The sequence below is a fragment of the Gymnodraco acuticeps genome, unplaced genomic scaffold (genome assembly GCF_902827175.1).
Source record: "Gymnodraco acuticeps unplaced genomic scaffold, fGymAcu1.1, whole genome shotgun sequence".
Lineage (NCBI taxonomy): Eukaryota > Metazoa > Chordata > Actinopteri > Perciformes > Bathydraconidae > Gymnodraco > Gymnodraco acuticeps.
In genome coordinates, this window is record NW_022990200.1 from 28,716 (window position 1) to 40,567 (window position 11,852).

Below are 11,852 nucleotides of genomic sequence, written 5' to 3' on the forward strand. Positions count from 1 at the left end.
TGGTTTAGTTCAGTTTCTTTGTTGATAGTGTCGTGGACAGTCCCCACTAATCAACTGTCACTAAAAACAGTAAATGGGGCAGCTTTAGCCAACATGCTCATTTCCAGCTGTTGTCCACATGATAACAGACGCCTTTTTAAAATCACAACACATCAACAGCATTAGTTATAAAGAAAGAATGAAAGACAAGTAGATAGAGGAGAAAGGATCAGAGAGAACAATAAAATGCAAACAACACACGTTACTAGATACATGTCACATAATAGCAATCATAACAGAAACCAGGGTCCATGATCCCAACATGTAACACACACGCCATATCCAACACAGACGAGTGTGTGCAGGTGTAGCTCTCAGTGAACCGTGTTAATACGCCGGGATCCGGAGTTGAGGCTGATCCTCTTGCTGTGGTCCTGTGTCTTGGATCCTCTATCCTGAGTTCTGGATTAAGTCGTGGACATGGACATCTATTGCACGTCTGTCCGTCCTGGGAGAGGGATCCCTCCTCTGTTGCTCTCCCTGAGGTTTCTCCCATGTTCCCTTTAAACTGTGGGTTTTCTCTGGAAGTTTTTCCTTGTACGATGTGAGGGTCTAAGGACAGAGGGTCTAAGGACAGAGGGTCTAAGGACAGAGGGTCTGAGGACAGAGGGTCTGAGGACAGAGGGTCTAAGGACAGAGGGTGTCGTTTTTCTCATACTGATATTCTGAACAATCTGTGCTGTTGTATTTGCTGTAAAGTGTCTCTACTGTAGGCTATTTTTATTACATGTTCAGCACTTTGGCTCCACCAAAGATCGTTTATAAATGTGCTATATAAATAAAACTTGAATGATGGAGAATCAACAGGGTGTTAGAAAAATATCACTGCTTCAATCTCAGGATCCATTTGTTTATGATCCTCTCAAGAATGGAAGTAGTCGAAACAAAAAAAAGAATTTGTTGATATTTTTCTCAAAATCTAAAAATGCACTTTTTCTAAAAATTCAGACTTTTTCTAAAAATGTAGACTTTTTTTCAAAATTCTGGCTTTTTCTAAAAAAATCAGACTTTTTTTCTACAAAAATCTCAAATCTTACTTTTTCTCAAAAATCTTACTTTTTCTCAAAATCTCAAAATTATGACTTTTTCTCAAAATCTGACTTTTTCTGAATACTTAAATTTTTTTAAATCTCCCTGGTCCCCGGCTTGAATCTCAGGATCCATGTGTTTGTGATCCTCTCCAGAATGGAAGGAGTCATCACATACAGAGCATCAACTAGTTCCTGAACAGTGTCCTTCACATGCTGATATCCAAGAGAGGGAGTTACAGTCACAAGATGGAGGAATAGAAAGCAGTATTCAATGTTTACTTCAGATTAGCTCCACGTCAGAAATGAGCATGCTTGATGTCTCTCTCCATAGAGGCTGAATCATCATGTTAATCACATAGCTATCATCTGCCTCAAACAGTCCTGATGCTCTTCTAGGTAATCACACATCCTGTCATGTTCACAGCTACAGTTGGGATACCTTTGTCATCATGTTGCTCTCATGTTGGAGGAGGACATTCAGTATTTTCCTAACACAGGGCGATCCAGAGAGATATAGGATCAGCGAGGCTAAGTCCCAGAGAGCGTGAGGATCCCAGTGATTGAATGATGGAGCGTTTAGTATTTGAGCCGTCGGACAGCCCTAACAACTTAATCCTCCATCGCTACCCCCCCCCCCCCCCCCCCCCCCCAACACATCCCCTCGCTAACTCCAGATCTACAGCACATTTAGAGGTCAGGGCTTAAGTGGTAAAAAAAAAAAGAGGAAAGAAAGCTCCTTAATGATTTAATCAGCGGAGATATTTATTGGTACTCTGTGCGCAGTTAGTGATTATGGAGCGGGATTAAAAGGACGAGGTTGTGCTTTTTTGATTGGGGTTAGAATCTGAGCCGAGGTCAGTCTGCTGCTCGGGGATGATCCTTTGTGGAAAAGAGCAGATCCACTCAGGCATGCAACACAGAATATTACCCGTGCTTTTTCACACAAATACGACTCAGTGGAGCCGGAAATACAACTCCTGTTGCTTTCATTTAAATGCAAGTAATGATGCAAAATTAATAAATCCTTCCCATACTGTTGTATTATTATGATCCATTTAGTGTCATCTCTTTTATAGGATTATTATTTTTATGATAAAAAATGTATAACTAATTCTACATTTGTATTAATGTCATTTTTTTACTAATTTGTATTTATTTTTTAACGTAAAAAATTATTTGCTTTCAGGTTTTTTTTACAATAATGCATGTTTTCTTTTAATAATACTGTAAAAAATAGTATGTACTTTGAAAAAAAAGTACATGTATGGACTAGGGCTGTACCCGAATATTCGAATATCCGAATATATGTTAGCTTGAGTACTATTCGGGTTTCAATTTCGTTATTCGGATATTCGTTTTGTTTGTTTTTTCCCCGTTTCTTTTTCAAATAGAATTTATTGAAATCTCCAATATCAACGTAAGAGCTTGTGCCTCTTCGGGGGGTGCTAACACTTAACCATAAACTTTATCGTTTACTTTCTCCGTCTTTATATGTAGATATTACTTTTCTCCGTTAATCTCCGTCACGTTGTTTCCATAGCAACAACAACTTCCTGTCAACAGTGCTAACTCTCCTTCAAAATAAAAGCATGTCCACAAATAGGAAGCCAATCCAAATTACACTTAAGACACATACAACTGCAACGAAAGTAACAAACACAATGCGATATCCTTTTCAATTTCAAAGAACACAAATTGGGTTAATAACTATAAAACAACAATACTGTAGAATAACAAAATGGATGCCGTGAATAAACCGAAATACACGTGTTGAAGCGGTTCGCTGCTGATTACTACGCCCCCCCCCCCGCGCGGGCCGAATATTCGCTGCTGATTACTACCGAATATCCGGAGCCCGAAAAATGGTATTCGGGACAGCCCTAGTGTGGACACATTTAAGTGATATCTAAACAACATAGGAGTAAAAAAAACAAGTAAAGTACAAACACCACAAAAATATACTTAACTGGACTAGCCCTTTGATCACATGGATGACTGTTAATATCTGTTTGTATGTAAACTACATTTAATCTTCACGCTCACTATCCTTGTCTGTGCTTAAGACTTTTTCCTGTTGCAGCTAAAACACCCGAGTTTCTATACAGGTATCAATAAAGGTTAATCTTATTTTAAGTACAGTACTCGAATAAATGTACGTAGTTACATTTCACCGCTGCCAAATGGACTCTGGATTACTACAGTCTATGTGATTATAAAGACTGTTGGCACTGTGAGCGGCACATTCAGGAAGTTTTAAAAGTGGAGCCCATGTGGAAACTCTCCTCTCGTGATCATGAAGTCGCCACCTGTGTTTCCTCACTGACGTTGATCTTGGCTTTGCTGGCCTGGTTTAAAAACGCTGCTGACTCTCCCGTTTTGATTGGAATAATCACGGTGGGCTTCCTGCGAGGAGCTGTTTTGCACTCGGGTTCTGCGGTTCCTCTTTGACTTGCGTTCGCTAACTAAAGGAGGCAGAGAGGTTTAAAGAACAAAAGACGTTGCCAACAAGCTTCCTGTTGGAGGTGAACGAGGAGAAGGAAAGAAAGACTGGGAAGAAGTTGAAATGGAAAGATCCCAGTTCTTAGATCGTACCAATTAAAGGAACATTCAGGATCGGTTTCTGCAGAACACAAAATCCGGCCTACAGGGCTTTACATAGTGAGTCCACTTCTCCCCGTTTGTAGTCATTTGCTCCAATTTATGATTGACATTATCTTTTCCATATTGTAAATATCCATTGAGATGTTCATCCGTCCATTTAGAGTCGGGCTATCCTTCGATAACCTTTTCCTAGTTAATGCCTTTTTAGCGGCAAACAGCCCAGACAGAGAATCTGAAAGAAAAAAGACGTTGCCAACAAGCTTCCTTTTGGAGGTGAAAGTGGAGAAGGAAAGAAAGAGAAGGAAAGGAAGACGAGAAGAAAGACTTGGAAGAGGGGGAATGGAAAGATCCCAGTTCTTAGATCGTACCAATTAAAGGAACGTTCAGGAGCCAGTTTCTGCAGAACGCATTAGCAGCCGTTCCCTCGCTGTGTTCTCTCTCTCTCCGCACTCTTTTTATTTCCATTTCATCTTACGATCCCGGTGGGGTTCCCAGTGGTGAGGTACTTCCTGTTGTAAGTTTTCCTTCAGTGTACGAGTGCTTTCTGTCTCTCTGGAGCTGTGAACCAGCGCTGGAGCATTCAAGGACTCTTTGTAACTTCAGGAGGAACAGAAGTATGACCACGCTGCAATGCAATTAGTTTGTTTTGTGACCCAAATGAAGTTTTTACTAAGCCTGCAACTTGAAATGACTGTTGTACTGGTTGCCAAATGTGCAATTTACAATCATTTTAACGGCTAACCTTTAACTTAGGAGTCATTTTTTGAACAATTGGTCCCTGAGTTCAGACAGAAGTATGCAAAAGCAAGCTAATCATTTCCCGTTGTTTACCTATAAGCTTGCTGAAATGCCAACAGTCACAACCCATTATATTAGCTGTAGCTAGCAAATCAAGCTGAGTTATGAGTTGGATAAATAAGATTATCTTCGGCTTACTTGTTGTACATTTACTTCGACATATTCATTCTAGCTGCTCAACTTGCATAATTACATTTTCAGCACTATTTTTTCAACAGGACAGGTTTTTCCGATAAGGTCATGCTATCATGTTTACTCTGGTTACGTTTGCTGGAGTGTAAACTTCCCCTAATCCAATGCAAGACGTTTGTAACCCAACAAAAACAATAGTTAGTTCTAGATTTGCTCCTTGGATGTAACACAAGCTAGTTAGGCAAAAAATGCTAAAATTCAAAGTTACATTTGAGACGTTTATTGCTTTTAAAAGAGCCCAACGCTCACCTCTTAGAGAATCCAGATGGCCCAAATACACATTATCTCCATAACAGGGATTTATATTCAGTCAATTCGGATTCACAAGGTTTGGATTGGATTTCGGGTTACAGTACCAATATTGCATCGCTATGATAGAGTTTTTTAAAGAACTACTGATGCAAGTTGTATTAGGAAATAATAGAAAAAACACAGATGTGACCAGAGCAGATCAGCTATTAGATCGATTTGATCGGAAAATCAGAAAACCGATCCATAAAATTCCCTAAAATGATAACTTGGAGAGTGTCTTTATGCTTTGTTCTACGCTTGTTTGTAAACCCGTCTCTTTGGGGACTCTGAAACTCTCTTGGCTCCAATGAAGGAACCTTTGGCTCCACGTCTTGTTTGGCTGTCTGTTCACTCTCTCTTGGGATGAATTGTTTCAGCCAACAGCGTCTTCCTCCTCCCGCTGAGATTTCCCTTCACTTGAACGCGTTCGGGGAGATAAACAACACATTTTGCCCGGCGTTTGCTCGTAACGTGAAGTTCCCATCTCGAGAATAGATCACATTACATTTCTGAATCCCACATCACAGCCGTTCCTTTTCACGGATCGTTCCAAAACAGTCTCTGGATCTTTTGACCCTCCTTCACGAGATGATGGCTGCCGCAGATGTAGGACTGCGCCTCAGTGCCTCATAAACGCCCCGATGAGACGAGAGGAGATGACGGAGGAAGACCAGAGCGCAGTGGGATTCTCTGATGAGCGTTACTGTAACTTGAAGAGAGCTCCAGACCCTCTGTGGGAACAATAAAATGCACAAAAGGATGTTGTTAGGACGGAGATGCTAGGGGTATCTCTTGACTTCACTGTGCTGGCTCAGCGTATTTTGCACATCTGGGGAAACCATATCTGTGTGAACCTCAGCAATCAACTCTAATGGCCAATACTTCACTTGGGAGGTGTGTTAACACAGGAAGGGAAGCATTAACAGGCCTATGAGCCACTTCTGAGTCATTACAATAATGCAGGAATATGTCTTATTCTAAATTAGTTTTAGCACTTTCCGTGATCCCTCGTGTGGAAGGCAATGGTTCTTTAAATGTGTTTTTGCTTATTAACTGGTTGAAATAATGTTGAAGAGATATTGAAGTTTTCTTGTACGACATAAAATACGGCAGTTAATACCCCACTGGTGGATTTAAAAACAGAAGTTGCTAACAAGTGTCTAAATGAGACAACTAAACGTCATCACGCCCCAACATTAGCCACCTTTAGCTTAGCGCTGGTGGCGTGAAGTCATGTGACCGTGCTGTAGTTCCTTTATAATAATAATAATAATAATTCCTTACATTTATTATAGCGCTTTTCCAGATGCTCAAAGCGCTTTACAAATACACATTACACATATTTTTTATACATGCAATGGTCACTGTGGACAATACCCACAGGAGCAAGTTCAGGTGAAGTGTCTTGCCCAAGGACACAACGGCTTTACAGACGCAGCAGCGGCGGGTTTCACCCCTTGATCTGATGATCATTGCACAGCGCACTGCGCCACACCGTCCATCTTCACGCCTCGAGGTCATCGAGGCGCTTTTACAAGTACACATTGATATCATACATGTACTGTGGACATTACCCACAGGAGCAAATCCGGGTGAAGTGTCTTGCCCAAGGACACAACGGCCTGACGCAGTGGCGGCAGGGGCGGGTTTCGAACTGGAGTTCCCCAGCACCCCCCTTGATCTGATGATCAGATGCACAGACCACTGCGCTACCCGTTTATAGCCCAACATTAGCCACCTTTAGCTTAGCGGTGGTGACGTGAAGTCATCTGACCGTGCTGTAGTTCCTTTATAGCCCAACATTAGCCGCCTTTAGCTTAGCAGTGGTGACGTGAAGTCATGTGACCGTGCTGTAGTTCCTTTATAGCCCAACATTAGCCACCTTTAGCTTAGCGGTGGTGACGTGAAGTCATGTGACCGTGCTGTAGTTCCTTTATAGCCCAACATTAGCCACTGGTAGCTTAGCAGTGGTGACGTGAAGTCATGTGACCGTGCTGTAGTTCCTTTATAGCCCAACATTAGCCACCTTTAGCTTAGCGGTGGTGACGTGAAGTCATGTGACCGTGCTGTAGTTCCTTTATAGCCCAACATTAGCCACCTTTAGCTTAGCGGTGGTGACGTGAAGTCATCTGACCGTGCTGTAGTTCCTTTATAGCCCAACATTAGCCGCCTTTAGCTTAGCAGTGGTGACGTGAAGTCATGTGACCGTGCTGTAGTTCCTTTATAGCCCAACATTAGCCACCTTTAGCTTAGCGGTGGTGACGTGAAGTCATGTGACCGTGCTGTAGTAACTTTATAGCCCAACATTAGCCACTGGTAGCTTAGCAGTGGTGACGTGAAGTCATGTGACCGTGCTGTAGTTCCTTTATAGCCCAACATTAGCCACCTTTAGCTTAGCGGTGGTGACGTGAAGTCATGTGACCGTGCTGTAGTTCCTTTATAGACCAACATTAGCCACCTTTAGCTTAGCGGTGGTGACGTGAAGTCATGTGACCGTGCTGTAGTTCCTTTACAGCCCAACATTCATACACTTTTGAGATCACTTTCTGTAATAATCCAATGGAAAAATACCATTAGCTTTTGGTGGAAACAGGAGGATGCTGCCTTCAGGGACCACTACATATGAAGTCTTCTGTTTTCAATACTCAGCATGAGAATCACTGCAGCAGTTTGTCTGTGCTGCAAATGAGACAAACAAACATCATGAAATAAACAGAAACCTCTCTTTGAACGCATTGCTTGGTTTGCATTTCTTCACGGCAGCATTTTTGTGTAGGTGTGTGTAGCAGACCACATCTCCACGTTTTTTTTTTCGAGACGAGGAATTTGAAACTTAGGCGAAACATACAGATTCCTTCCTTCATCAAGCTCTGCCACGGTGAGGAGAGAGAGGGAAAGGGAAGAGACTGGGAGATGACCATTAGTCTGTAAGATAAGTGAAATCACATGTTGGCAGTGGTTCTGGTGGAAAAGACAAAGAAGGAAAAGAACAGGGTCGAGTTTCAGGATGATGCCTAAGATGAGGTGAAGCCGAGCAGGGCAGATAGAGATGATAAGATGTGTTATTTCTTATATTAATAACATACTGTAGCGCTGTCTCGTCCTGGTGAAGGATTGCTCAGAGGGTTTATTGAAGCCTCGTTACTGAAAAGCGTACATTTCCACTGCATTGAACGGCATTCTTCTGCACATCTGAGCTCTGATTGGTCAAAGAGAAGCGTGACACGTGACATGCTGTACAAACTGACCATTTCTAAATAACCAAGCTAAAAAAAGTGTATTTACTAGATAAATACCATCCTCAAGAACCACCCCACACTCTACGCTGATGACCTAACCCTAATTGAGAACGTTTTTCTGCTGGTTGCTCTCGAAAGCTTCCTGTGATCGTCTGGTTTCAGGTGATTAAACGACAGGATATTGGCGGAGAATCCATCGAGGCCTTGTTTTCAGCGATTGAAAACAAAATAGGGAAAAGGACAATTAAGGTAAAGAGATTTGAGACCTAATGAGGTAAAAGTGGACTCTTCGATTGTCAATCAGGGTCTTTAACTTTCTCTAAATCTACGTGAAAAGAGGTGACCTTTCTCGACACTTTCTGAAACGTACAATAAAGCCCACTTTACCCAACAGGGCTCGACAGTAACGGTTGCCAGGTTGCCATTGGCAACCATTCAGAAAACATTTCACCCACTTCCTGGCCTTTGGTTGTCATCAGTGGCAACCAGTTTTTAACATAAAGAAATAAGGACAGCTAAATGCGCACCCCAAAATAGATAAATGTTAATTATTTGTTGTATTAAGAGTGATATTTAATTATTGTAGTGACCATTCGGAACCTGATACTTAAGTTGCACGTGCATTGGTGTGATTACGGAGCCAGAAAGCGATGCACGTTTACTCACGTACGCGGTGTGCCGTGTGTTTGTTTTACAACAAATGGTGAAGCAAAGTAAGTTGTTTGACTGTGGGGTAAAAAGTTCAACGTCTCAAACGAATGATCAAAGTGATTCAACTGATAAAGCGCAAAATGAACCCGAACGAAAGCAAAGAGGAAATGTGTAAAGTCTGTACATTCTGCTCCGTTTCGTTGTCCATTCACTTCCGGTAAAAGTTCCTTCAAAATAAGAGTCCCGATCTTATTACTACCAAAATAAAAGTTCAAAACAAAACTTTACCATAGAAAATATTGGCATACAAATATAATCACTTCTATAAAAAGGTAACACTCTTTAAAATATAGTTAGACATATTAAAGGTCATTTACAGCATTAATGATGAGTATCTCATTCTTAACTGTGAATGGTTTTCATTTATTTAACATTAGAAATGTAATAGTCTGGCCAATCCAAGACTTCAATGCTGAAGGGCCCGTGGATCTATGGTGGGGGTCAGCACAGAGGTCAAGACTTCAATGCTGAAGGGCCAATGGATCTATGGTGGGGGTCAGCACAGAGGTCAAGACTTCAATGCTGAAGGGCCCGTGGATCTATGGTGGGGGTCAGCACAGAGGTCAAGACTTCAATGCTGAAGGGCCAGTGGATCTATGGTGGGGGTCAGCACAGAGGTCAAGACTTCAATGCTGAAGGGCCAATGGATCTATGGTGGGGGTCAGCACAGAGGTCAAGACTTCAATGCTGAAGGGCCCGTGGATCTATGGTGGGGGTCAGCACAGAGGTCAAGACTTCAATGCTGAAGGGCCCGTGGATCTATGGTGGGGGTCAGCACAGAGGTCAAGACTTCAATGCTGAAGGGCCAGTGGATCTATGGTGGGGGTCAGCACAGAGGTCAAGACTTCAATGCTGAAGGGCCCGTGGATCTATGGTGGGGGTCAGCACAGAGGTCAAGACTTCAATGCTGAAGGGCCCGTGGATCTATGGTGGGGGTCAGCACAGAGGTCAAGACTTCAATGCTGAAGGGCCCGTGGATCTATGGTGGGGGTCAGCACAGAGGTCAAGACTTCAATGCTGAAGGGCCCGTGGATCTATGGTGGGGGTCAGCACAGAGGTCAAGAAAACCCACATTTGAAAGGGAGACAACGGATGACCAAGAAACTAGTGACTTGCTCAATTCCTTTGTGAGGGATCTGTGAAGAACATGACAGCAGCTGCACCACTGGTGTTTAGTATACCAGCAATTGAGGGTGGACAAGTTTCCTACACCTTAAGCTTCAAATAATTGTGTTAATTACTTATTGTAAAGCATTTGAACATTGTGTCACATGTTCATTATTAAGTTGATGTATTACTGTATAGTATCTTAATTATTCAAAATATAAGGTGACTAAAAATGGCAACCGTATTTTCAGTTTTGGCAACCAAAAGCTGATGCCTGGTTGCCAGCCTGGCAACCACTTTTAAAAGTTAGCGTTGAGCCCTGCCCAATGCTCGTGCAGCTTTTGAACTTTTCCCTAACCCCATGTCTTCATCGTTTATTTCCCTTCTCCAAGTTTGTACGGTTCATTGTTTTAAGATAACGAGTCAGTCGAAGGCCATGACGGTAGACATGTTACCCTTCTTTGTCTGTGGAAACGCGTATTAATACTTTGCGGCGGCGGGGGGGTGGGTGTGTCTACAGAAGGTCCAGTTGTGATAGCCACGGTTCGCCACTGGTTTTTAGCAATTGAAAAGCAGAACCTGTCGGTTGTCAGTTCGCCCTGAACGCAAACCTTTATTGATCTCCTGACTCCGACACAGCAGCAGCAACTGTGGCTCGTTTTTACCTGACATCCCGAGCCATCACACACTCGTTCCTCCTCACACACTCCCTTTTGTTGACTGGCCTCCTGTTGGACGGCGGCCAGACACTCAGACGGGGTGAGGGATCTCCGTTTAGCCTCACCCTCCTCCTCTTCCTCACCCTCGTCTCCTCTAATCCACAGCGAGGTTTAATCCCGTCCCTGGTGCCCCTGGTAATGCAGGCTTGATTTCATTATGGTGTTTAATGGGCGAACAACAGACTGGGTTACAGAGCCGTGATCTGCGTGGGTCCCAGTTTGGGAACATTCCCCCGGGCGTTCCTTAAGACGTTTCTACCATTCCTCTGTGCACTTGAACTCAACACATCTCATTCTGAATATCTGCATGGCTCTACGAACGGCAAAGTTCACACTGAAATGTCTCAAATGAGATGGATAGCTCTGAGATGTTGGACTTGCATTTATCCTGCTAGCAAGAAGTAAAAGTTACATGTTCTACTTTGTTTTGTTGTAGTTTTAGTGCAAAAAAGATTGAAAAAATGAAGATTGTAAAAATAATTGTAAAAGAAACGTATTTGAATATATTTAGTTTTCTGACTACATTTTTATTTTTTTATAGAAATGTTATATCTGGAAAATGATTAACTTATTTGTCTTACTTCAAAGTACACTATTTCTCTATGTAACTAAAATACTACGATAAATCAACACTTTAAAGATTTGAAAAGCTTCAATTTTGCATGTTTATAATTTCCTTATACAGTCAGAACCTGATTCCCCGTGTCTCTGAAGCTGTTTACATCTGCTCACCAAGCATTGCATCACACAGCGCGATCATAACAGCCTCATCCACCCACCCTCACACACACACACACACACACACACACACACACACACACACACACACCACACACACACACACACACAACACACACACACACACACACACACACACACATCCACACACGACACATATACAACACACCCTCACACACCCTCAACCACACACACACACACACACACACACACACACACACACACACATATACACACACCCTCACACACACACACACACAGCACACACACAGTGCACACACACACACACACACACACACGACCACACACACACATATACACACACACCCCTCACACACACACCACACACACACCCACACACACACACACACACACACATATACACA

General features: G+C 42.6%; 1 long non-coding RNA gene across 1 annotated transcript; it reads right to left on the reverse strand.

Annotated features, from left to right (window-relative positions):
- Positions 1-4,865: 4,865 nt before the first annotated feature.
- On the reverse strand, positions 4,866-8,003 carry LOC117547458. The gene is made up of 2 exons (XR_004569190.1): positions 7,524-8,003; positions 4,866-5,683 (listed from the first exon to the last, which is right to left on the reverse strand). It is a non-coding gene; the product is annotated as an uncharacterized LOC117547458 (long non-coding RNA).
- Between the last annotated feature and the right edge of the window lie 3,849 nt (positions 8,004-11,852).